The following is a 23,135-nucleotide window of genomic DNA, read 5'->3' as shown; positions in this document are numbered from 1 at the left end:
AGCCAAAAATTCAAACCCATGGTTACCTCACCCTGTACAGGTTAGTCTGTATCTATTTGATCAAGTTCAAACTGGATAAAGCCAGTAAACTTAGCAGTAGTGTGCCCCCTCACCACCCTGACCCCCCACCGCCAATTTTGATCATTAAGTGTGGAAGAATTAGAGTCTTCCAGTCAACTCCAATTTCACAGTGATGGAGGTGTATATCACATAAGGAATCTGTTTAGACAGGCAAATGATGTTTCTTTCCTTGGACTTAAGTTCAGGGTCAAGAGTCTCTTCTCTTGGATGATTCCTCTGACCACAAGTAAAACCAACTAATTTCCCTTTTCCTTTCCAGTGTAGTTTAAAATATTAAAAAGTTTGTATCTCAGTGCCCTGTGAGATCACTCGTTACCTCAAAACACTCAAAGACCTGAAGGAAACAAAGCTCGCTTTTTAGATAGTCTAAACAGACTCTTTAAAATCTAAGGCACAGAAAGTCAAAGCATCTTTTTATTTTTAAGAAAGAAAAGTCTTTAGTATTCTAAAATTCTTGTATAGTGGGACAAATTCTATGAAATTTATACTATTGAGAGAAAGAGAGAGAGAGAGAGAGAGAGAGAGCACTCCTAACTGTTCCATCTAGGTTTAGAGGGGGTCTTGGAGCAAAAGAGATCTGTGTTTTACTTTCCCAAGTATGGGAATCAGCATCATGTGATAGTGACAGAAGCTATACATAGCTTTAGGAACCTCCTATCCCCCAAAGTCAAAGATGAACAATGCCCCTAAATATCATCCATGCTTTTTTGTTGTTGTTGTTGTCTTTTTGAGACAAGGTTTCCTTGTAGCCCCAGCTGTCCTGGAACTCACTATGTAGACCAGGCTGGCCTCGAACTTACAAAGACCCGGCTGCCTCTGCCTCCCAAGTGCTAGGATCAAAGGCGTGCACCACCGCACCCAGCTCTATTTTTATTTTCACTTTTAATTGTTCCATTTATTTATTTATTTATTTATTTATTTATTTATTTATTTATTTTGTATGTGTGGTGTGCAGGTACATGGGTCTATATCCAGGTGTAGACCAGAGGAAGGTATCATGTGTCCTCCTCTATTACTCTCTGCCTTATTCCTTTGAGTCAGGGTTTTCCTCTGAACCTGGATCTTATTTTTTGTCAGCTAGGCTAGAACTCAGCAAGACCCAGTGATCCTGCTGTCTCCAACCCCCTCAAGACTGGTGTTATAGGCATGCACAGAACAAAGCCAGGTTGTCAAGTGGGCCTTAGCATCTAAACTGTGGTCCTTGTGTTTCCTAGCAAACACTCTTCACTGCTGAACCACCCATCCCCTAATCCATGTTTTAATAGCATATGAAGAAAGGGAAGGAGAGCACAAAGAAGTTATATGAAAATGGAATTTCAAGAAATGACCTGCCATGTCAGATGCTGTAGGAAAATTAAGAGCCGAGAATCTCTTCCACCTTCAGGACAAGGGAGCAGTGGGCAGGTCCTTGTTGGGGGGTGGGGCATGAAGTGGCTGGGGTAAAAGTTAAATAATGGTGAACTGAAGAGTGTCTGAGAAGGGACAAGATGGATGGAATAAATGCTGACAATTCCTTTATGAAGTTTGTAAAGAGGAGGTTGGGTCAGAGAAGACAAGAGGGCAGGCTGGGAGGATGAAGGTTTGGTTTGGTTTCTGAAGATCTCAGTGGCTGCCCCCCACATACACTCTGATAGGAGGATACACTAAAGAGGATAAAGTGGAAGTTATGGAAAATGGAAGAAACTGAATAGAAAGCAAACACTCCAAAAAGATGGGGGTTTACAGGGGCCAAAACACAGGCAGGGGAGTCCACGGAGAAACCTGAGGAAAGAGGAAAGGACGAGCGCAGATGGACACATTAGCACGCATATATGTGTACATGTGCATAAGTGTGTAGTTTTCCAATATGTGCAATTCCTTCATCCCCTCTCTCAGATCATCTGCTGCCTCACCCTATGATTTGTGCCAGTGCAAGGCAAGGGTAGAGGAAAATGGCAGCAAGATAGGCCAGTTGGAGCCTCTCAGAAAAGACTGCACGAAGAAGATGAGAGGAATTAGTGGAGCAGCAGGGAAGGCCCAAGGCGGGAAGAAGTTAAGAGTTGCCAGGAAGAATTAGAATTTGGAGGGAGAAATGTGAAAAGATGATTTTCAGAACTCTTGATCTTTGCTGACTCATCAAGAAACTTCCAGGGGCTGGAGCGATGGCTCAGCAATTAAGAGCACTGGTTGTTCTTGCAGAGGACTTGGGTTTGATTCTCAGCATCCACATGGGGGCTAACAACCATCTGTAACTCCAGTTCCAGGGGAATCTGATGCCCTCTTCTGACCTCCAAGGGCATTGCACGACACAAGTGCACTTAACACACGTGCAGGCAATACTCATACACATAAAATAAAAATATTAAATAAAACATTTTTTTTAAGAAAAGAAACTTTCAGTAAAAGCTCCCACTGACTTTCCAGGGATTCCTGGAGTCAGCTTTGACACTCCTTTTGTTAAGTCTTCCGGGCACCGGTTATTTTGTTATTCAGGGAATAGTCTTGTTATCAGGAAGGTAAAATCTTACAGGGTAAGAGTTAAAGCTGTCTGTGAGGGGAGAAGTGGTTTGTTAAGGACTTAGGGTCTCATAAGAAGGTCTACATACAGGTGTTGGGAAAAATGGGAGGAGCTTAGTAAACACATAAGGTTAAGTTATACTAGTTGATATACTCAGTGGGATAGTTGAGTGATCCCACTGAGACTTAGGTCACAAATGTGCACCAGCACTGACCTGAACAGTGTGCTTTTCCCTAGCAGTGCTTAGCAGCCTCGATGGAGGCAATAAGAAGCACACAACTAGGGGCTGGAGAAATGGCTCAGTGGCTAAGAGTACTTGTCGCTCTTGCAGAGGACCTGGGTTGGATTCCCAGCACCCACATAGTAACTAATAACTGTCCATAACTCCAGTTCCAGGGGTCCAACGCCCTCTTCTGACTTCCTCAGGCACTGGACAACAAGGTGTACTTAACATGCAGGCAGTACACTCATACACAGAAACTAAAAACTAATAAATAGCTTAAAAAAAGAAGTACACAACTGGATCAATTTGGGGTTTGTATTTAACCTGGAAGATGCTAAAGGCAAGAGTCTATTGTTCATTTCCAAGTGTCCAATGCTTGGCATATAGGAAACATGCACTAAATTTTTGTGAATGAATGAACAGGACAGCTGATAGCACTGGCAAGAGTGGTTGAGATGAAAATGTATGGCATCCAAATGAACAGGGATGGAAGTGAAGACAAGGGGAGGGACTGACACAAAGGGTCCTCGGGTCTCTGTGGCCACAAAAGCAGCTTCCTAAACTCAAGAAACAACTCTGAGTTGTACTTGGGTCTTAGGCAACCCCTGGTGGCCGGTCCAGGAGCTGGTGGACCCAATGTTCTCCACACATACTCCTTTCAATGTTCAGAGCTCTGAATTTCTCTTTAGGCCTCTCATTCTTATTCACTCTTTTACCTGCCGTTTCTTCTCTCTCTATTGCTGGCTACCTCAGGTATTTCTCTCTCAGCTTTATCTGGTTTCCTTTTGGTTTGTGAAAACAATCTGAGTCATGACAGATGTTGATAAACATAGAAACCATGATACACCTGAAAGAAGGCCAAGGAGATCTTTACATTTCAAAATTAAAGAAACCAAAGCTTCTCAAAGTCACAAGTAGACATGATATTTAAAGTACTTACAGACCATTTTATCGTGTAACTAGTTAACCTTCCAAGCACAAACATTTGAAATGTTTTCTATCCTGATGTTTCTCATTTACACTTTAATTATTAACCTTAAAAGTACTTTGATATTAATTTTTTATCGTGAATGTATGCGATTTCTGCTGTTGGATGAGCTAGGTAGCCTCTTGAAAAGTAGACTAAAGATGTTTACAACATTGTCCTAAATGGACTTTTGGATGACAACTCATTCGCCAATTAAGGGGACAGTATAAATTTTATTCTTGTTTGGATTTCCTTAAATATCACAATAAGCTATTTGAAGAATAACTGTTGCTAAGTCTTCTAACAAATGATAATGACTGGCGAATGTTCCAAGGGGTTAAGCAGTCACCTTCGACTACCAGTTCCTCTTCAAAAACCAAGCTATTTTGAGAATTTCCATTCCCCATGTTCTTTTTCTTCCCAACCCTGACACTATTTGTATCTCTTCAGCAGCATTTTTAAACTCAGGAAAACTTAAATAAGTTCCAAGACTGCAACACAGCCTTATTATTTGATGATTGTGGGTCTTGTCTGGGAAAAACTCCAAACATAGATTTGCCATTTTAAGCAATTCCTTTGAATTCCTACTATTGTCAGCAATAGCCCTGTATTATTGGTTTACTATTGATTTTTTTCCCTTCTCCCTTTATATAAGTTAACTGGAACACTCCAATTTTTTTTCTCTTATTACATTTTTTTTAGTTCACAAGTCACTGAAATTCTGTATTGCTTTAGCATTTTGATTTTCAAATAAACACATCAATATAAATCATGCCTTGCCATATCAAAGCTGTGATCAGTTTACTCTGCATCATAATTCTTCTTTAAACTCTTTCTTCTTCATCTTTAATTCACCCCATGCCACTCTCTGTCTCCCCTCGAGACGTATTTCAGACTCGCTCTTTGTCCCTCATTCCCACCAGCCTCATCCTCTCCCCATCCATATTCTGTTCAAAGGCTCCGTTACACCTCCAGCCAGTTTTCCTGCCACGCTTACTCATTCTGGGCCTGACCCAATAACACCCCAAGCTCCTCAACACACACTCCAACTACATGATGAATTATATGCGCACATCTTGGGAGGGCAGAACACACCTCTCAAGTATGAGGACACCCAGGTACATCTTCCTTAACTCTCCCAGTGCTGCAAAAGGATCCTTACTTTCTTCACATTTCAAGTAACAAAGGTTCAGTGTTCACACTCTTTAGTGGTAAGGAGCTACCTTAAGGCTAGTAGTTTTTAAGAGACGGGATTCGTAAGAAAGAAGTATAAACCTAAGTGTCTGCCTTCAAAGTTTTTAGTCTAGTCACAGTATTATGTGGAACATGCTAGGTACACAGTAAGTGCTAAATAAGTTCTTGCTATATGTAGGATCAGGGAGCGGAAGGCAAGCCTTGTTGCCCTATCACTTGACTAGCTTTGGATTGCACTGTTTAGCATTAGACTCTTCTTAATATAAAACTCTCTCTCTCCTGACACTTCTTTCTGACCCGATCCCCAAAGAATATCAGAACAATACACTGTGAGGGGAGAAGGCATTACGATCACTGGCTACCTGCCAATGCACAGCACTATTTACTTTTCCTAACGACAAGATAATTATTGCTGGATATTACTCTGGATTTTTCCATATGTCCTTTAGTTCGGAGAGTGATGACCCGAAGCTGCCTTTTAATGCATTCTGACCTCTGCCAGCTTACCTCACTCTACAGCCTGGCCTTATCTTTCCACTTTTATGATTATTCAAACTTCAATTGCCTAATCAATACCTCATTTGGCCACTGCTGCTGTTGACTTCCCACTTTGACAAAGACTCCTTGGAAAGGGCCTTTGTCACTTGCAGCCGGCTCATTTAAACCAAGTTCTTGCTACATTCATCACTTTGGCAAACAAGGATAAGTTCAAGAAAATTAGAGGCCAAACTTGACAGAGCACTGGATGCAGCTGCTGGCCCAGCTGTGCAGAGATTCTCGACTGGTCCATTACCTCTCAAACTCAACGACTCAGCACAGCTTCCCAAGTCCAGCACTCCTGTCGGCCTAATATATTTGGCAACAGCCATTATTTCAGAAATGAATGCATGTGTGTATTTATAGCAAATCACATGCCTGCTCTATCAACAATTAAAGAGATTAGAATTCAGCAGACATATTCCTCTAATTAGGACAAGATGGAAGACGTCGTCCATAGAATGCTGCCATTTGGTCAAGGTTTATCTTTCCTAACAAGTCTGCCCGCACTGTATTTCAACAGTCAAGCATCCAGCTTCCCTAGGGCCACCTCCTCCCTGCAGAAAATTCACTTACGTGTCTGTCCCATGGAATTTTTGGTGAAGGGATTCTGTTTCCAATTGGCACTCCCTCACCTCCTTCCTGCCAGCCATATGATGGTCTCAATGGGTTGTTTTAAGGCTTGTTTTGAAATAGTATGTAGACAGCATCATGTGGCCACTAATTTCATTCAGTGACATTAGTCCCTGGGAGCCTCAGTATACAGAATATGCTCACACTTAAATGGTTTCCCCTCTGAACAAAAGCCTGATCTCCGTGTCTGGGCCATAAATTCCATCTTGCCTAGCTCTTGCCCATGCATTATTTAAGCAATCTTCTCAGTGGGCTGGCTTGAGAATTTCCCTCACAGCAACAATCGGCAGGCGCTGCAAGCTCTGCTCTAATGGGAAGCATGGGGTACGGGAGAGAGTTCCACACAGTCACAGTCTTGATAATAAAATATGATAATCTAATTTGGTAAAAATAAACTGTGAAATCAGAGATTTGAGGCAAAAAACTTTAAAGATGCAATTCAGACTAGCAATCAATGCTCATTCAATCTCTGCACCATCTCAGCTTTCTCTCTGCAGATGCTTAAGTGATGCTAAATTAAATAATTGACAAATTTTTAAAACTGCTGGAAATTACCATCTGTACTTAATTTTGGAATATAAAAAGGTCCACAGAAAACACCCTTTATGATTATTTTGTCTAATAACAGATATGAAACAATACAAACATCCCAGTCATAAAATATAATGCATTTCAAGCAGTCTGGCTTGCATATTCAAACCCAGTTTCCAAAACAAAAGACCAGAGGAGAAGTGAAATACTGGGTTACAAATATATATTTTTTAAAGATTAGAAAAACAACTGAGTTTCTTATTTTAAACCTCCCTCTCACCCTCCCTCCACTTCCCTGCAAAATAAAAATCAAAAGACACCAACAACAACAACAAAATCTCACCCCCAGGCTTCCTATAGATAGTACCGATGAACATCACTTCCTCAGATCTCCCTCCTGGATACACACTGAGCTAAACTGTCCTGTCCTCCGAACTTTATTAGGTTGAGCTTACATTTATGCAGAATGAAGTCTACTACTGCAAACAAACATACTGGGGCTTCCATGAAAACAAGCTCCCTGGACATGAACACACTGATAAATATGGATAAAACAAGCTGACACTTACACCAGACACTTCTCCCAGGTCCAGCACAGCAAGTAGCCCTAACGGTACATCTTAGTTTTTTTAATCCATGTTCTGCTCTTCTCACTGATGGGACCACTCAGGCACATGGTCAAGTTGCAATCAGCTTCTCTTCTAGTGATGTATGAGAGCTGGACTGATTTACTGTGTCTTTCTGCAGCATATTAGCACTAATGTTTCTGCGTATGCATCCTACCTTTCTTTAGCTGTAGCCACGGCTTTATCATTGGTAATCTAAATTAAAGAGCCAGTGAACAGAGCAGGGTTGTTGTCCCCCACCCCTCCCTGTTTTCCATGAAACAATTGCCAGGCAGTCATTCCCGGACAAGGATTCCACTGTTTATTCTATTGAGCCTCTCCTTCAGGATCCCATTGAGACTGGAAGTCAGAGTGGTAAAGGGACAGGTCCAGTGAGACTGCTGTGGTTCAAAGGTAAATTTACAATTTATGTTCTAAAACAGCAGATGGCCCCAAGAAATCCTAGAGAGAGATGTCATCTGTGTTTTTCAGCCCAGAATTCACTATTCACTACAATAGAGCAGCCCGATACTCCTCTCCCTGCCCTGGATGCAGTTTATCTTCACGTTTTCAGAGAAACCTCTTCCTTTTTCACCATATTTGGCTCACATATGCATACTTGTCTTTATTTTGATAAGAAATTTAAGTGCAAGTTACATACAAGAAACTGAAAATCCTAAAAATAATTTTGGGAAATTCATCAAACATGATTAACCTTGTAACCTGCTAGCAACAAACAGCCACCAATGAGGAAGCGGAGGAGGACTGTGCTTAACTCCTCAGCTGTCTGTGCCCTTACTTGTGCCCTTCAAGGCACAAGTAATACTCTCTTGGTCTTCACTGATGTTTGGGAAGCAGACACCTATCAGAGTACATTTGCAAATGAACATTTTCTTTTAATCTCTTTAGCATGCTACTGCCCAGTGGTGTCTCAGCATTTAAAACCAGGTTCACAATGACTACCAACAGAATAATGAGTTTGCATTCCCCTTTAAGCAACAAAGCTATGAAGCAGCTGCCAAGCAGCAGAACTTGGTGGACACTAACTGCAGAAGTTTCAGTTACGGTCATGAGTATCTTCATTAAAAGAAAAATGATTTTTTCATCATTTTAAATGTATTTTTGCATTTTAATTTTACTTTCGAAAATTAACAAATTGGGAGCTGGAGAGATGGTTCGGCAGTTAAGAACATTTGCTGCTCTTGCAGAAGAACCAAGTTTGATTCTCAGCACCCACATGGTGGCTAACAACCATGCATAACTCCAGTTCCAGGGGATTTGATGCCCTCTTCTGGTCTCCGTGGGTTTACATGCACATTATGTACTTACATACACACTGGAAAAACATAAAAGTAAATAAATAAAGCATTTAAATTAACAAATTATAACATACCTATTTCCCTGAAGACATAAAATACAGACTTGTCATTTTTAATAGGTATATAATGCTCAATTCCATAATCCTTGGAATTTATATTGCTATAATTTCTCCCTTTTCTTTATTTTTTGGGGGGGCAGTAATGGGGATTGAACCTATGGCTTCACCCATGCTGTAATTTTTTTATAAATATATATAATGTTTTATTATTCTTATCTTCAAGAAAAGTAGATTCCACATACACATGAAGAAAAAGTCAATCTTAAACTTTCTGCTTCTCAATTTTCTTTCAAATTTGCACTCAGGAATATAACTTGGGAGGGCTTCTTGAAGACTACCAAGTATCCATTCTGCTAGATAGCATCCCTGGGTTAAACCTTTAAGCTGTGTATTAACATCTATGTTCTAGAACTTGGTTATCCTATACTGTTTCACAAACCAGAGAAATTGTTTTGAAAATTTAAATCTGGGCTTGCTGCTTGGCAGCTTCAAACTCCGTCTAGTTTCCCATCACTCTTAGGATGAATGCCAAAACCTTTATCATGGCCTTCAAGATTCAGTTTTACTTCACTGGGAAGATAAACCCACCTTCCCAGAACTGCCTGGCTGGGATTTAAGAGCCATCGGTCAATCAGGTATGGAGCCTGTGCTCGTCACCATGGGTACAGTACAGAGCACTGCTCTGTGAAGCTGAGGGAACTCCAGACCTTCTCCTCTGTCTGAAAGTAATGTAAGTGAATAAGGTTTTCACTACCCTACAGATCAGCTTATGGCCAACCTACATGGAATGAGCCAGACTCTGAAAAGGCAACCTGAAGATGAAAACAGGAGGGAAGGGAATAAGAGCAAACTGATCATTTGATGAACTTCAGGCTAGAGGAGAGAAGGGGAATCACAGAAGCAGCAGAAACTCTGGAATAAACATCGCTCAGGCTGGTCCTAGTACTGTGCCTTCAAGGCCTGGCTTTACATCATCTAAAGGGCATTTATTCCAGAACTGCTGTGTGTGGTTTCTTCAATAAATAACTCACAAATACTCATTACAGTCTTGTTGATACTACTTTCTTCCAAAAGTTATCTTATTTGTAAACACTAACTACATAAACCTTATCAGTTTTTCAAAGTAGGATAGCCCCAGAAGCCCAATATCACAGGACCATGAACCAGGAATTCTATGAAATGAAAGGCATCCTTTGCAAGTGCAGCGCAATGTTTTAAGGCGACTTACATATAAACTATGGTATAAAAAACGTAAACACTTAAAGACATCTAAAGTATCCATTAAGTAATGAGACCTCAGCACAAGCCTAGTACATAAGAAACTGTCACAAGGCCCAGGATATCTCCCATATTTCCTTCCATTGTTCTGAAGAATCATACCACAAGAACCTCCTCTTAGCCCCTGAACAAGGAACACGACTCTCTCTCTCTCTCTCTCTCTCTCTCTCTCTCTCTCTCTCTCTGTGTGTGTGTGTGTGTGTGTGTGTGTGTGTGTGTGTGTGTGTGTGTGTTAGATTCACTTCATAGTGTGATCTCTGGTCAGGAGCTGATAGCAGAGAGAAGAGGGAAAGTACAAACTGACTCCAATACTCCAAATGCATGGGGCAGACTCTAAACAGGTCACCTAAGCCAGAAAGAACTGAGGAGAGATTTCTGCTACTCTGTGTCACAGGAAGACAAAACTGAAGTCTGAATTCCTGCCTATAAAAACAGAAAATCAGTATTCTAAAGGCTTTAGATGGAATTCCAAATCTCTATGATTCACAATATTTACACTACATTACAAAGTTATTAGTAACAGGAAAATGCAACCAGTCTCAAAAGAAAAGGCAACCCCTACAGACCAATTCTGAGGTAATGCAGGTATTAGATGCAGCAGATAAAGAATGCAAAGCAGCTGTTCTAACCAGGCTGAAGGGCATAAAATGAGGGCAGCAGAAACACAGGCAGTAGACAAAAGGCGGGGGGTGGGGGGGGATCCTAGAACTAAAACCCAGAATATCTGAAAATCTTCACTTGATGAACCTAAAAGAATTGGTTATAATGATAATAATCAAAGGTATCTGCAAATTTAAATAAGAGAAATTATCCAATCTGAAGAACAGAGAAAAACATATTTGTTATTTGAGATGAGACAGAGTCTCACTATGTAGCCCAGGCTGCCTTGCCTTATCCTCTCAGATGTTACAAATAAGGTGTGGGCCATCACACCAGCTTAGAGGAAAGATATTAATGAAGAGTCTTAGAGTCCAGTGGGCTACACAGAACCAGGTCTAACACATGTGTAACTGGAATCCCAGAAGGATAAAAAGAGGAAAAGTAGGCAGAAAAATATTTGAATAATAATCCTAATTTTCCAAAACGTGTTTAAACAAGACACGAATTTACAAATTCAAGTACCTCAGCAAACCTACAGGAAAATTAAAATTTAAAATAGACACATATAAGTCTATGTTAAAACACACCATGCTCAAATTTTTAAAATTCAAAGATACAGAGAAATTTAGAACTATTAACTATGGTTATTCCACATAGGAGAAAATACTAACATTTCACTGAACAGGATAGGGACCAGGAGATACTGGAGCATGCCATCCATTTAAAGTGCCAACAGAAAAACAATAACTGTCAGGTTAGAATTCCATAGCCAGCAAAAATATTCAGACAGTCAAGACCAAATGGACATATTTTCAGAGAAGCAAAACCCAAGATCTTTAGTCACCATGGCTTAACATGCTGAAGAATCCCTGGGCTGAAGATAAGTGACTCCAGATGGTTATTTGATCTATGAAGGAGGAGGACTGACTGCAACTGGTAACTGTGTGAGAAAATGGGAAAGACCCACAGACATAACACATTTCTTTTTAAATTATTGAGAGGAAATACAACTGTTCTAATAAAATATGACACTGTTTTGTGTAGTTTCTAATGCACACTGAAGAACATGCAGGGCAGCACACAGAAGAGGGAACAGTGAACAGAACTCTCGACTGTTGGAAGGTTCAGCATATGGTGCAAAGCAGCACAATAGTAACTCTTAAGTTGCAGGTAAAAAGTGGCAAATAGGAGTTAGGTAGATGGTTTAGGGGTTAAGAGCACTGGCTGCTTTTGCAGAGGCTCTGGATTTAGTTCCCAGAACCCACATGAGGGTTAACAACCATCTGTGACTCCAATTCCAGGGAATCTGATGCCCTCTTCTGGCCACCAAGAGCACTACATGCATGTGGTATACTCACATTTATGTAAGCAAAACATTCATACACATAAAATAAAAATAAATTTTGAAAGATATAAATATATGTGGCAATCCCCAGAGCAACCACAAAAAACTGAGGCAGAGACACAACAAAAAGTCAGCAGAAAAAATAAAATGAAATTTGTGACAGCCAGATGGGGCCTCCCTTCCAGAGAAGAAACCTGCCAATCAGCTGTAAGGAACACAGTTAGCTGACAGCATCAACAGTGCTGCCTCTAGGAACTAGTGCAAATGGATGAAAGCTGTGTTCTTCAAAGCTGACCAACGGTTGAGTTGGCAAGCCATGAGAACTTGATCCTTTTTCTGCGCCATGCAAACTTGTTCACTGGGCACCTCTATACCAACGTCCTCTACCAGGCTGGCAGAGATGTTCTCTACCCTGCAGTGCTGTTGGAGGCCCCCTCTGTTACATTCTCCTTCTTTCTCCCCTCCTTCAGCAAGTCACAAGCTCATGCTCTTTCTTTTCTTTATCTTGGTTTTACCAAATAAATTTCTCACATATACCTCCATCTTTCCTCCTGCTTCCTGGAAATCTAAACTAATATAGAATTCTAAACAACATCAATTAACCCAAAATAAGGTGAGGGAAAATAAAGAATCCAAAATCACATAGGACAAAGAAAAAAACAAATGGCAAAATAGTTAACCTGAATCTAATCATATAAATAATTACATTAAATATAAATTTACTAAACATTTTAAACAAAGACAGAAATTTTGCTGGGCATGGTGGTGCATGTCTATAATCCTAGTACTTGGGAGATAGAGACAGGCTCAAGAGTTCGAGGCTAGCCTTAGCTACACAGTGAGTGCAAGGCTAGCCTGGGGTATATGGTAAAAATCTTGCCTCAAAAAACAAAAAAGAAGGGATCAGTAGATGACTCAGTTGATAAAGTGCTTGTCATGCAAGGATGAGGGCTTGAGTTTAACCCCCAGAACCCACATTTAAAAAAAAAAAACCTGGGAATGGTGGTGTGTGCTTACAGAACCCCAGCACTCGAGAGGCAGAGATGAGCAGATTGCTGGGACCTGATGGACAGACAGCCTAGCTGAACCCCAGGACAGTGAGAGCCTCTGCCTCAAAAAATGAAGTGGATGGCTCCTGGGGAATACCAAAGTTGACCTCTGGTCTCTCCACACACATACAGTATACATACACAGCCCACTAAGCACGCATGTGCGTGTACACACACACACACACACACACACACACACACTTCAACAGCAACAACAAACAAAAATTAAAAACAGAAGTTTTCAGAATAGTGACAAAAATAAGTTACTTGATGATCTCCATACCTGCTAAATACAAAATATTTAAAGTCTGATAACAAAAGCTTGGAAAAATGTGTATCACGAAAAAAGAAAGCTACAGTGGAGCTGGAGAGATGGCCATGGTTCAAAGCATGCCACAAGAGCCTGAGGACCTGAGTTCAAATCCCCAGAACTACCATGAAAGCTGGATGCACAGAGCACACCTGTAACCCCGGTATCATGGGACGATGGGACATAGGCACAGGAGAATGCCCAGAAGTTCACAGGCCAGCTAGCCTGGCATGCACATCAGAAGTACAACACACAGACCCTGTCTCAAACAAGGTGGAAGGTGTGGGTCAATACCCAAATTGTCCTCTGACCTCCAGACACATATCACAGCACAGGCACACCTGGATTCACACACACACACATGTGCACACATTCACAACTGCACACATTGCACACGCACACACACACAACACTGCTGTGGATATATTAGTATCATATGAATTACATTTCATAGCACAGTATTATCAGGCATAGAGTATTTGATAATGACAAAAGAGGCAGTTCATCTGAAAACTAAGAATAAAATTCACATGTGGCTAAAATACAAAGCAAACTTTGACAGAATTTATTATTATGTAGGAAAATTCACAGTGTTAGCTGGAGATTTTAATAGTCTTTTCTCAGTAGTTGATAGAATAAGACAGAAAACCCAACTGGGCTATATAGGCTATGGTTCATTCCCAGAACTACAAGAAGAAGAAAAAAAAATCTCTGGAGACATGTAGGACCTGAGCATCCCTATCAACCATATTGACTGACATCCACAGAGGCCATACCCAACCCCTGCAGAATACACTCTCTGAACTACAAATGGTGCCTCCATCAAGATAGAAATAAGGTGTGCTTTAAAGGAGTCTTATAAATATTAAGACTGAAATACAACAAAATGTTTTCTGATCATAATTAAATTAAATCAATATCAATAAGCTATTTAGAAAACTCAAAATATTTGGAAACTGACAACACATTTCTAAAGAACTCATAGACCAAAGAAAGAATCACAAAGGGAATTTAAGATACTCTGAACTAAATGATAATAAAGGCACAACATATTGAAATTTGGGGGACAGGGTCTACACAGTTCTTCATGGGCATTTATAGCTTTAAATGTTTATGGTAGAAAAGAAGAAAGATCTAAAAGCAATGACTCAAGTTTCCATCTTTACAAACAAACAAAAAGGAGCAAACTATGGGCTGGGCGTGGTGGTGCTCGCCTTTAATCCCAGCACTCAGAGGTAGGCAGATCTCTGTGAGATCCAGGTCAGCTTGGTCTACATAGCAAGTTCCAGACCAGCTGGGGCTACAGGGAGATGCTGTCTCAAAACAACAATGACAACAACAACAACAACAACAGCAAATTAAATTCAATATAAAAGATTGATGGAGCCAGGTGTGGTGGTGCATGCCTTTAATCCCAGCACTCGGGAGGCAGAGGCAGGTGGATCTCTGTGAGTTCAAGGTCTACATAAGTGAGTTCCATGCCAACTGGGGCTACTGGGAAACCCTGTCTCAAAAAAGCCAAAAAAGCCAAAAAAAAAATAATTGATGGAAGAAGGAAATTGGAAGGAAGAAAAATTTTAAAGTAGAAATCAGTGAAGCAGAAAACCAACAGAAAAAAATTAACAAAACTAAAACTTGGTTCTTTATAACACAATTTATATATTTCTAACTACATTCAAGAAAAATATAAAAGGGAACCATAAATTACCAGTATAATAAATGAGAAAGAGATCTCTTTAGGAATTCCAATATAGTGAAATAATAACAAAAACAACTTTATTTCAATAAATTTAAAATAAGATAGAACAGACAAATGCCTTGAAAGATACAATTGAAAATCCTAAGTAGCTCTGCACGTATTATATAAACTTAAAATGTTTATCAAAATCTTTCCCATAAAGAAAAGTCCAGGACAAATGTTTTCAGGATGAATTGTATTAAAGATTTAAGGATTAAAAATATTACAGTCAGGAGGCAGAGCAGGCAGATTCTCTGTGAGTTTGAGGTCAGCCTGGTCCACATAACCACAGGCTAGCCAGGGCTACATAGTGAGACCATCTCAAAAACAAACAATACGAAACTAATCTTACACAACTTTGTCAGAAAAAGGAGCAAAATGGAATTTTTCATGACTCATTTTGAGGATATCATAAATCTGATACCAAAATTTGACAAAAAAATAATTTGTGAAAAGAAAACTGGAAGTCAATATCTATTAACATAGACATAACTGCCCTTAACAAATATTAGCAAATCAATGTCAGCAATATATAAAAAGGACAGTAATCCTTTCTGCATAATGATTAAGTTTACCTCAAGACTGTAAGACAACCTAACATTTGAAAATCAGTAATATAAGGGCTGGAGAAATGGCTCAAGGACTAAGAGCATTCATTGCCCTTGCAGAAGACCCAGGTTCAGTTCTCAACACCCACATGGCAGCTAACAACAGTTCCTAACTCCAGTTCCCAGAGGATCCAATGCCCTCTCTGGGCTCTGTGGGCATTGCACACAAGTTGTGCATTTACATACATGTAAGCAAAACACTCATATACATAAAATAAAAGCAAATAAATTAATTTTTAAAATCAGTAATATAACTCATCACATTAATAGAATTAGAAAAACGTTTTAGAACTGTATCAATATATTCAGAAAAGTATTTTGTGATTTCAATAGAACTTCATGAAAAAAACCTCAGCAAATTAAAAATAGATTTCCTTAATCTATACTCAAAATCATACTTAACAGTGAAATGTTGGACATTTTTCCCTAAAGTTGATGATAAGGAAAGGATGCATAGTCTCACCATCCTCTTCACCCTTATAGATATTATCCTAGCCAATGCAATAAGGCAGGAAAAATAAATAAAAGGCTTAAAGACTAGGAAAAAATAAAATTCTTCTTATATACAGATGATGATTGTTGATATGGAAAAGTCACAAGCTATTTCAAGGGACAATAACATCTTATAGTTGTTACAAGGGTTAAGACCTGCCTTCCAGCCACACCATTCAGAAATGCTTTTAGGATGCAGCTAATACTAATGTATAATAACATTCTTATTGGAATGTTTTCCACAGTTTTGTTGCAGGCAACAGGAAAGTTGGAGGTATCCAACCAAATACAATGTGTTTTATTATGTTCTATACAGTAGGAAGCTATGAATCAGTTTCTAAAGTTAAGAGGGTGACCAGTGACAAGGCTCTGAAATTACTTAAAAATCAATAAGTCAGAGAGTGACTTCCTTTAGGCTGACCTGCAAATGTGTCTATAAATCCCTCACTTCTCTCAGCTAAGGAATATCTCAAAGAATATTCAAAGTAGCATTCCCAAAGGTTATGAACTATAATTCATACACAAAACCTAAAATAATAGGTATGAAATGTGATATCATTCTTATCTTTTTCTCCATAAAGATTCCTAAAGCTTTCACCTATGGACTTCATTAGGGCTGATTAATGACCACACCATACTCAGAATAATAAAATTGCTACCATCTGTCAATAGCACGTTTTTTTTTTTTTTCACTAATTTGGACAAGTTTTCCAAATAATTATTTGTAAGTTCTCTTAATATGTTAGAAACATAACCCAATTTCATACCCTTTCAAGTTTGCAAGCTGCCATCTTGGACTTAAAGAACCCGCATCTCTATGAGAAGATGAAGACCACAGCCAGGCTCAAATGCTTCTCCTGGGCACTGCACTGCAGCCCTTTCTCCAGACACTTCATAACTAATGATTTTCTAACACTGAAGCTTTTTAAGACTTCAATCTTTTGCAAAAACTCAGTAAGTAGAATGATAAAAATCTTCCAGCTGAACAAACAGTCCAAGATGGAGAGACCATCTTCTTGGCATTTGTAGGCTCCAGCCCAATGTTTCATTAAAGTGGTGTAGTTCAAAATATGCAAATGACACAGTAATACTTTGAACAAACAAATGAATTATATGAGCTTCTATGGGCAATTTACCCAAGGTAATTAAGAATGCTAACTCAAACATTATCATTTTAAATGGCAAGTAAGTTTTAATTAAACTTGATTTCTATACTAAAATGAAACTACCAACTCAACAGAAGGAACCTAGTGTTAATGAAAAGGTGAAGTGTTAAGAAGGGGGAAAAAGGGATATCCTGACTTTTGATTCATAAGATTAAGGCCACGTGTCACAATTTGCACAGGACATTGGCTCAGAGAGGAATACTCTGTGTGTGACTTAGAATTAGACTGTATCTAAGCTACCTCAAACATTTTTAATGGTGAAGAGGCTCTTTAATCATAGAGTCAACCCAAACACAAGAGTTAAAATCTTTATCTACCATTACTCAAAAAAAATTTTTTAAAAAAAAAAAAAAAAAAAAGGGAGGACCCCCATGTACCAAGAGTCCTTTGTACGAGGTGGGGGTTATGGAGACCCAGATTACAATCACCATATCAGTAATGATGATCGCTATCCATGCACTAAATGGATATGATGGACAAACCTAATGGGTCCCAGTCAACAACCATGAAAATAAGCACGTCTATAAACAAGATTTTTTAAAAAAAAAAAAAAAAAAAAGGGAGGACCCCCATGTACCAAGAGTCCTTTGTACGAGGTGGGGGTTATGGAGACCCAGATTACAATCACCATATCAGTAATGATGATCGCTATCCATGCACTAAATGGATATGATGGACAAACCTAATGGGTCCCAGTCAACAACCATGAAAATAAGCACGTCTATAAACAAGTCCACAGATGAATCTCCCCAGTTATCCAAGGTGAACAAAGCTAGCACATGATCTAGTAAATCAGATTACACATACATATTTTTAGAGAGAATAACGTAACATTATGCATAGTCAGTCTGTTTTACAAGATTCAAATGATCTCTAAGATCAGATGTTCTCACATCTCTTCCCTCTTTAGGATTTTGTCCCAGTGATTTAAGGGGATGCTGACTAGACCCCAGCCACCAGCACAGCCACAAAAACCCTCAAGAGCCACCTGCTTTCTTCTCCACATGAAGCACGTTGCCTGGTCCAGCCACATAGGTCTTTCTGCTTCCACCTTCAGCCCAGAATACACACGATGTGTATTGTTCCCTTCACACCTGGCTTTCTAGTCAGGCAAGATGGCCCAGGGCTGGAATCTAGGAGGAGCTGATGGCATGAGGCAGTGGCAGCAAGACTGAACCGGGAGGGGCCTGAGCCTAGGCTGCAGAAGCCATTCTGTCACCACCCCTGGCATCTGAGCCCCATCACCCTACCCACATAAGACTATTTTCAAGCTGTTTCCTTAAATAGTCTGGCCTCAGAGTAACCCTAGGAACACAATTAAGATGCTAATGATAGTGGTAGAAGTTGTGTGGAGACTGTGTGCCAAGGAGCAGAGTGGACCTGAAGTCAGGGCATTTCCTTCTGTCCTTCACTCTGGAGAAGCCACATGACTCTAGCTCTGTGAGCAGAGAGCAAGAGCAAGCTATTTGAGAGCTCAAGAGACTGGAAGGGCACAAATGTCTCCACTTCGCCTTGTCCCCAATCCTTGCCAGAATGGGTTGTAGTCATACACTCTCCCATCAAGTCACCACCAGCACCTTCATGCCTATGTTGTCAGACAGGGCACTGTGCTCAGCAGACAGAGTCACCATCTTGCCCTCAGGTTGCTCACATTCCCAAGAGAATAGAGCCATGCAAAACAAACAAGCAATTCTAAAATAATGTGCTGGGATCTCAGGATGGTACGGGAGCACCTGGGAGGAGCACGGGGCTCATCTCCTATCTGGAGCAATGCAGTCAGGGGAGGGAACACAGAGAGCTGCCTCTAGCCAAACATCAGTCCTATCTGTGTCCCATGTGTCTGTTCCTTTGACCAGCAGAACTATGCTCACATATGTGAAAGGAGTTTTTCCTCCCACACTGGAGCAGAAATTCCAAGATCACACGCCCATCACCCAGGTCTGGCCCTGAGCTGTGAAGGGTTAACAAGTATTTACTTAGTAAAGGAATGGTCTGCAAATCTGGATCTCCCCCAGGAACTGTTTTGGAAGGGGAGCATGGTAGTGACCCTCTAGTAATCCACTCATCTAGAATTCACAGACAACAAATCCCTTTTAAAATGTTTGCAGGTGAATGGAGACAATTGGCATATCTAGTCTATGGAGTACTATTCAGGGGTAAAAAGGGACTACACAGGCCACATCTTGAATGAATGTGAAAAACTCCTCAGTGAAAGTACCAAACACAGAAACCATATATTGTCCAATTCAGTTTGCATAAAATACTCAGAAAAACAAACTTATAAAGGCAAAAAATAAATCAGTGGTTGTCTAGGGTTAGGGATGGAATGGGGTGGGGTTACTCTTAACAGATCTGCAGGATCTTATTCAAAGCACAAAACTGTTGTAAAACTTGGTTATAGAAATGGTTTCACCACTCAGTGAAGATGCTAAAAATCATTAAATTACACTTGAAATGCGGGAATTTGTACTAAATATATCATCCAAAGGTTGTTTTTAAAAGTTTGCAAAGGGGTTGAGGCTACAGCTCAGTGGTAGAGCTTGTCTAGCATGTGTAAGGCTCTGGGTTTGATCCTCAGCATGGGCTGGTGGGAGGGAGGGGTAGAGAGAAAGAGAGAAGGAAAGTAATGGGGGAAGGGTGGGAGAGAGAAGGTGGGGTGCGAGACATCGGGCAGGGAGAGAGAAGTAAGAGAGAAAAGGGAGGAAAGAAGGTGGCAGAGGGGGTGGAGAGTATGAGAGACACAGGGGAGAGGGAGAGAGGAGAGAGGGAAAGAGACAAGAAAATGAGAGAGTGGGAAAGAGCTTACTGTGACAGAGAGAGCCCTCATGCTGTTATGAAACAGATGCTACTATGTTGTTGAAAACCAAACTCGATTTCAAAGGATCCCTCACCTGCCAATTCCTGATCTTGGGTCCTTCATCGCTCCCTCTAAACTCTTCTACCATCCCAAGACATCTAGTCATAGACTAAAAGCAGATGCATAGTTGCTAAGGACTGCTGGAGGGGGCCATGGGACTAGAGCTTACGGGGTACAAGATTTCCTTAGGGAGTGATGAAAACATTGGGGAGTTAGGCATTGGTGATGCTGGTACAACACTCTGAACAGACTCACTGCCATTGAGTTGTGCAGGTTTATTTAAAGGGTAGTCTTGGGCCAGGCATGGTGGCGCACGCTTTTAATCCCAGCACTTGGGAGGCAGAGGCAGGCAGATCTCTGTGAGTTCAAGGCCAGCCTGGTCTACATAGCGAGTTCCAGGTCAGCTGGGGCTACAAGGAGACCCTGTCTCAAAAAGACCAAAAAATAAAATAAAATAAATGGTAGTCTCATGAATATCTCACCACAATTTTTGGTTTACTTCTAAGTGACAATGTTTCAGAAACATTTTCACATTCTCTTTCTGTCTGCCAAATCCATCCCAGTACCACTGAGGGGCCAGCTGCTGCCCAGCTATGTCATGTCAGAATGTCTCAGTCCAAATGATGACAGCACGGCTCTAAGCAATTTGTACACTTCGCTCTACCACCTTCCTGCACGTTGGCAAACATCAGACATTACTTAAACTATAAAAAAAAAAAACCTGGGCTTGGTCTGCATTTTAGTCCTGCCCACTTGAAACTGGCTGGCATTATTCAAAACAGCACATGCTAGGCCATGTCATCTCATTAAGTGTTACGACTGGGGTTCCCTCAAAGTGTAAGAGATGATGACTTCCTCGTAATGTATTTAGCTAAGGCTTATTTCGAAACACTCACTGCTCAACCGGAAATCCTACAGATCCAAAAATCTCCCAGACTTCTATCAAAGCCACTCCAGCCCACCTGGACTCACCACCATGGGACCCCTATTGCCTGTGTCCTTTCTACTATTATCAGTGATCATTCCCAGAATATTTTATACCCAAATCATTGGGATTTGTATTCCCATCAGATATCTGTAAGCTTGGCTTCGATTTATTCCTTCTTCCCAGTCAGAAGACAAGTTGCAAGCCTGGGGATGTGGCTCAGTTGGTAGAGTGCTTGCCTAGCATGCACAAAGCCCTGGGTTCGATCCTCAGCAATTCATACACCAGCTGTGCTGATACATGCCTGTAAACTCAGCACTTTGGAGGTAGAGACTGAGGATAAGAAGTTCAAAGGTTTTCCTTAGCTATACAGCAAGTTCAAGGCCAACCTAGAATGCATAAGATCCTGTATCAAATAAATTAATTAATTAAATAAGTTGCCAAGAACCAGGGTCTGAACGTGTTTGCTTAACACTATACATAGAAAGTAAAGATTATTATCAATCAAATGCTTTATACTACAAAGATCATATTAAACTGATACTTTCTTCTTTAGATGGCTTAACATATGTGTGATATTGAAAAGAACTAAAAACAAACCCTCAGGTTTCCACTTATGAAATAAAATGTAGTGAACAAGCACAACATGCCAAACGTCCGAAGGACCCCTCGGATGGAGGACTTTCCTGCCAGTCGAACTCACAGGGACACACTGTGGCTGAATTTCCTCATTTTGTTGTCTTTATTTTTTTTTTAAGCTACTGGATAATTTTCTGACGAGTAAAGATAATCAGTGCCAAGCCTAACAATAAAAGTAATTGAATCTAATGCTTGAGTGCATATAGCTGATTCACCGTGGGTGTGAGAGAGGAAGGAAGTGCAAGAGAGAAGGTGTGAAGTCTCTCTATGAGAAAGTAGAGGCTGCATTTCCAGGAGAAAGGCCCAAGTCTGTTTGTCTACATTTTCCACTGCCAGGGTCCATCGCGTCAAAGGGCACCTGAAGGCCACCTAAAATCTCAGAGGGTTAGCCTTGGCCCTTGCCCCGTAGGCCTCATGGATCCAGCTTGGGACAGTGAGATGAGATTTCCAAGAGGGCAGATTGAGGCCATTTTGCCCTTGGGAGATTGTGCTGCTCCAAGCCCCCCTGTCTCAGACTGATGATACACAGACTTCCCTGGCACTATGTACTTGATCATCCTGCAACACACAGCCTAAACTGGAGTACATACCCATCGAGTGCATTCATCCTCAAAGATTAAGCACACATAAGGCAAAGAATACAAGTAAGACACTGGACCTGCTGTCAAAAGAGTTACAACTTAATGTCCCAAATACCAGCAGTTAGGGTTGGAGACAGCTCAGCAGTTAATAGCCTTGGCTGTTCGTGCAGAGGACCCAGGTTTGGTTCCCAGCACTCACATGATGGCTAACACCTGTCTACAACTCCACTTCCAGGAGCTCTAACACCCTCTTCTGGCTTCTGCAGGTATTATATACATGGGTGCATTTACATAAATACAGGCAAAACACTCATACACATAAAACATAAAGAAAGAAATACTTTTTAAAAAATAACAACAGTAGGGGCTGGAGAGATGCCTCAGCGATTAAGAACACTGGTTGTTCTTGCAGGAGACCCTGGTTCGAATCCCAGAACCCACATTGCAGCTAACAACTGTCTGTAACTCCAGTCCCAGGGGTGCTGACAACCTCTTCTGACCTCCATGGGCATTGCACGACATGGGTACACTTACCTACACACAAGCAATACATGCGTACACATAAAAACAACAAATAAAATTTTTTTAAATCTACCCGATGACTTTATAGACATACACAGGCGCCAAGGATCCGAGTGCAACCAATCATGACTAGTAATAATCAGATACAAACAGATTAGAGACACATGTGCCAACATCTCAGTGTTAGTAACAAAAACAGTGAGTCTTTCTGTAAGAAACAGTATTTTAAAATGAAATGGAGATCTTTGTTAAAGGTTAAAAACGCATCTAATTTTATGTCTTACAGGGCTTATGCTGTGTCCAATATTGTATAACTGTATTAATTCAACAGCAAACCTAAAAATTTTATAGCCACTTTTGAAAGATATGTATCCTTACT

General features: G+C 40.5%; 1 protein-coding gene across 5 annotated transcripts in view; it reads right to left on the bottom strand.

The window, feature by feature from the left end:
* Nucleotides 1-23,135, bottom strand: part of Rapgef4 (Rap guanine nucleotide exchange factor 4) — a 362,806-nt gene that overhangs the window by 215,434 nt on the left and 124,237 nt on the right. The window contains exon 1 of one of the 5 annotated variants that reach the window (XM_008855274.1): nt 7,233-7,486. The exons of 3 other annotated variants lie outside the window; for them this stretch is intronic. The gene's annotated coding sequence lies outside the window, so the exon portion shown is untranslated. Of the gene's footprint in view, nt 1-7,232; nt 7,487-23,135 lie in introns of those variants that run through there. One more of the 5 variants, XM_008855273.1, reaches the window with a different exon arrangement.

The sequence above is a fragment of the Nannospalax galili genome, unplaced genomic scaffold (genome assembly GCF_000622305.1).
Source record: "Nannospalax galili isolate Female #2095 unplaced genomic scaffold, S.galili_v1.0 scaffold346, whole genome shotgun sequence".
Taxonomy (NCBI): domain Eukaryota; kingdom Metazoa; phylum Chordata; class Mammalia; order Rodentia; family Spalacidae; genus Nannospalax; species Nannospalax galili.
The sequence above is the reverse complement of the archived record's forward strand: the minus strand, read 5'-3'. Positions and strand labels throughout refer to the sequence as shown.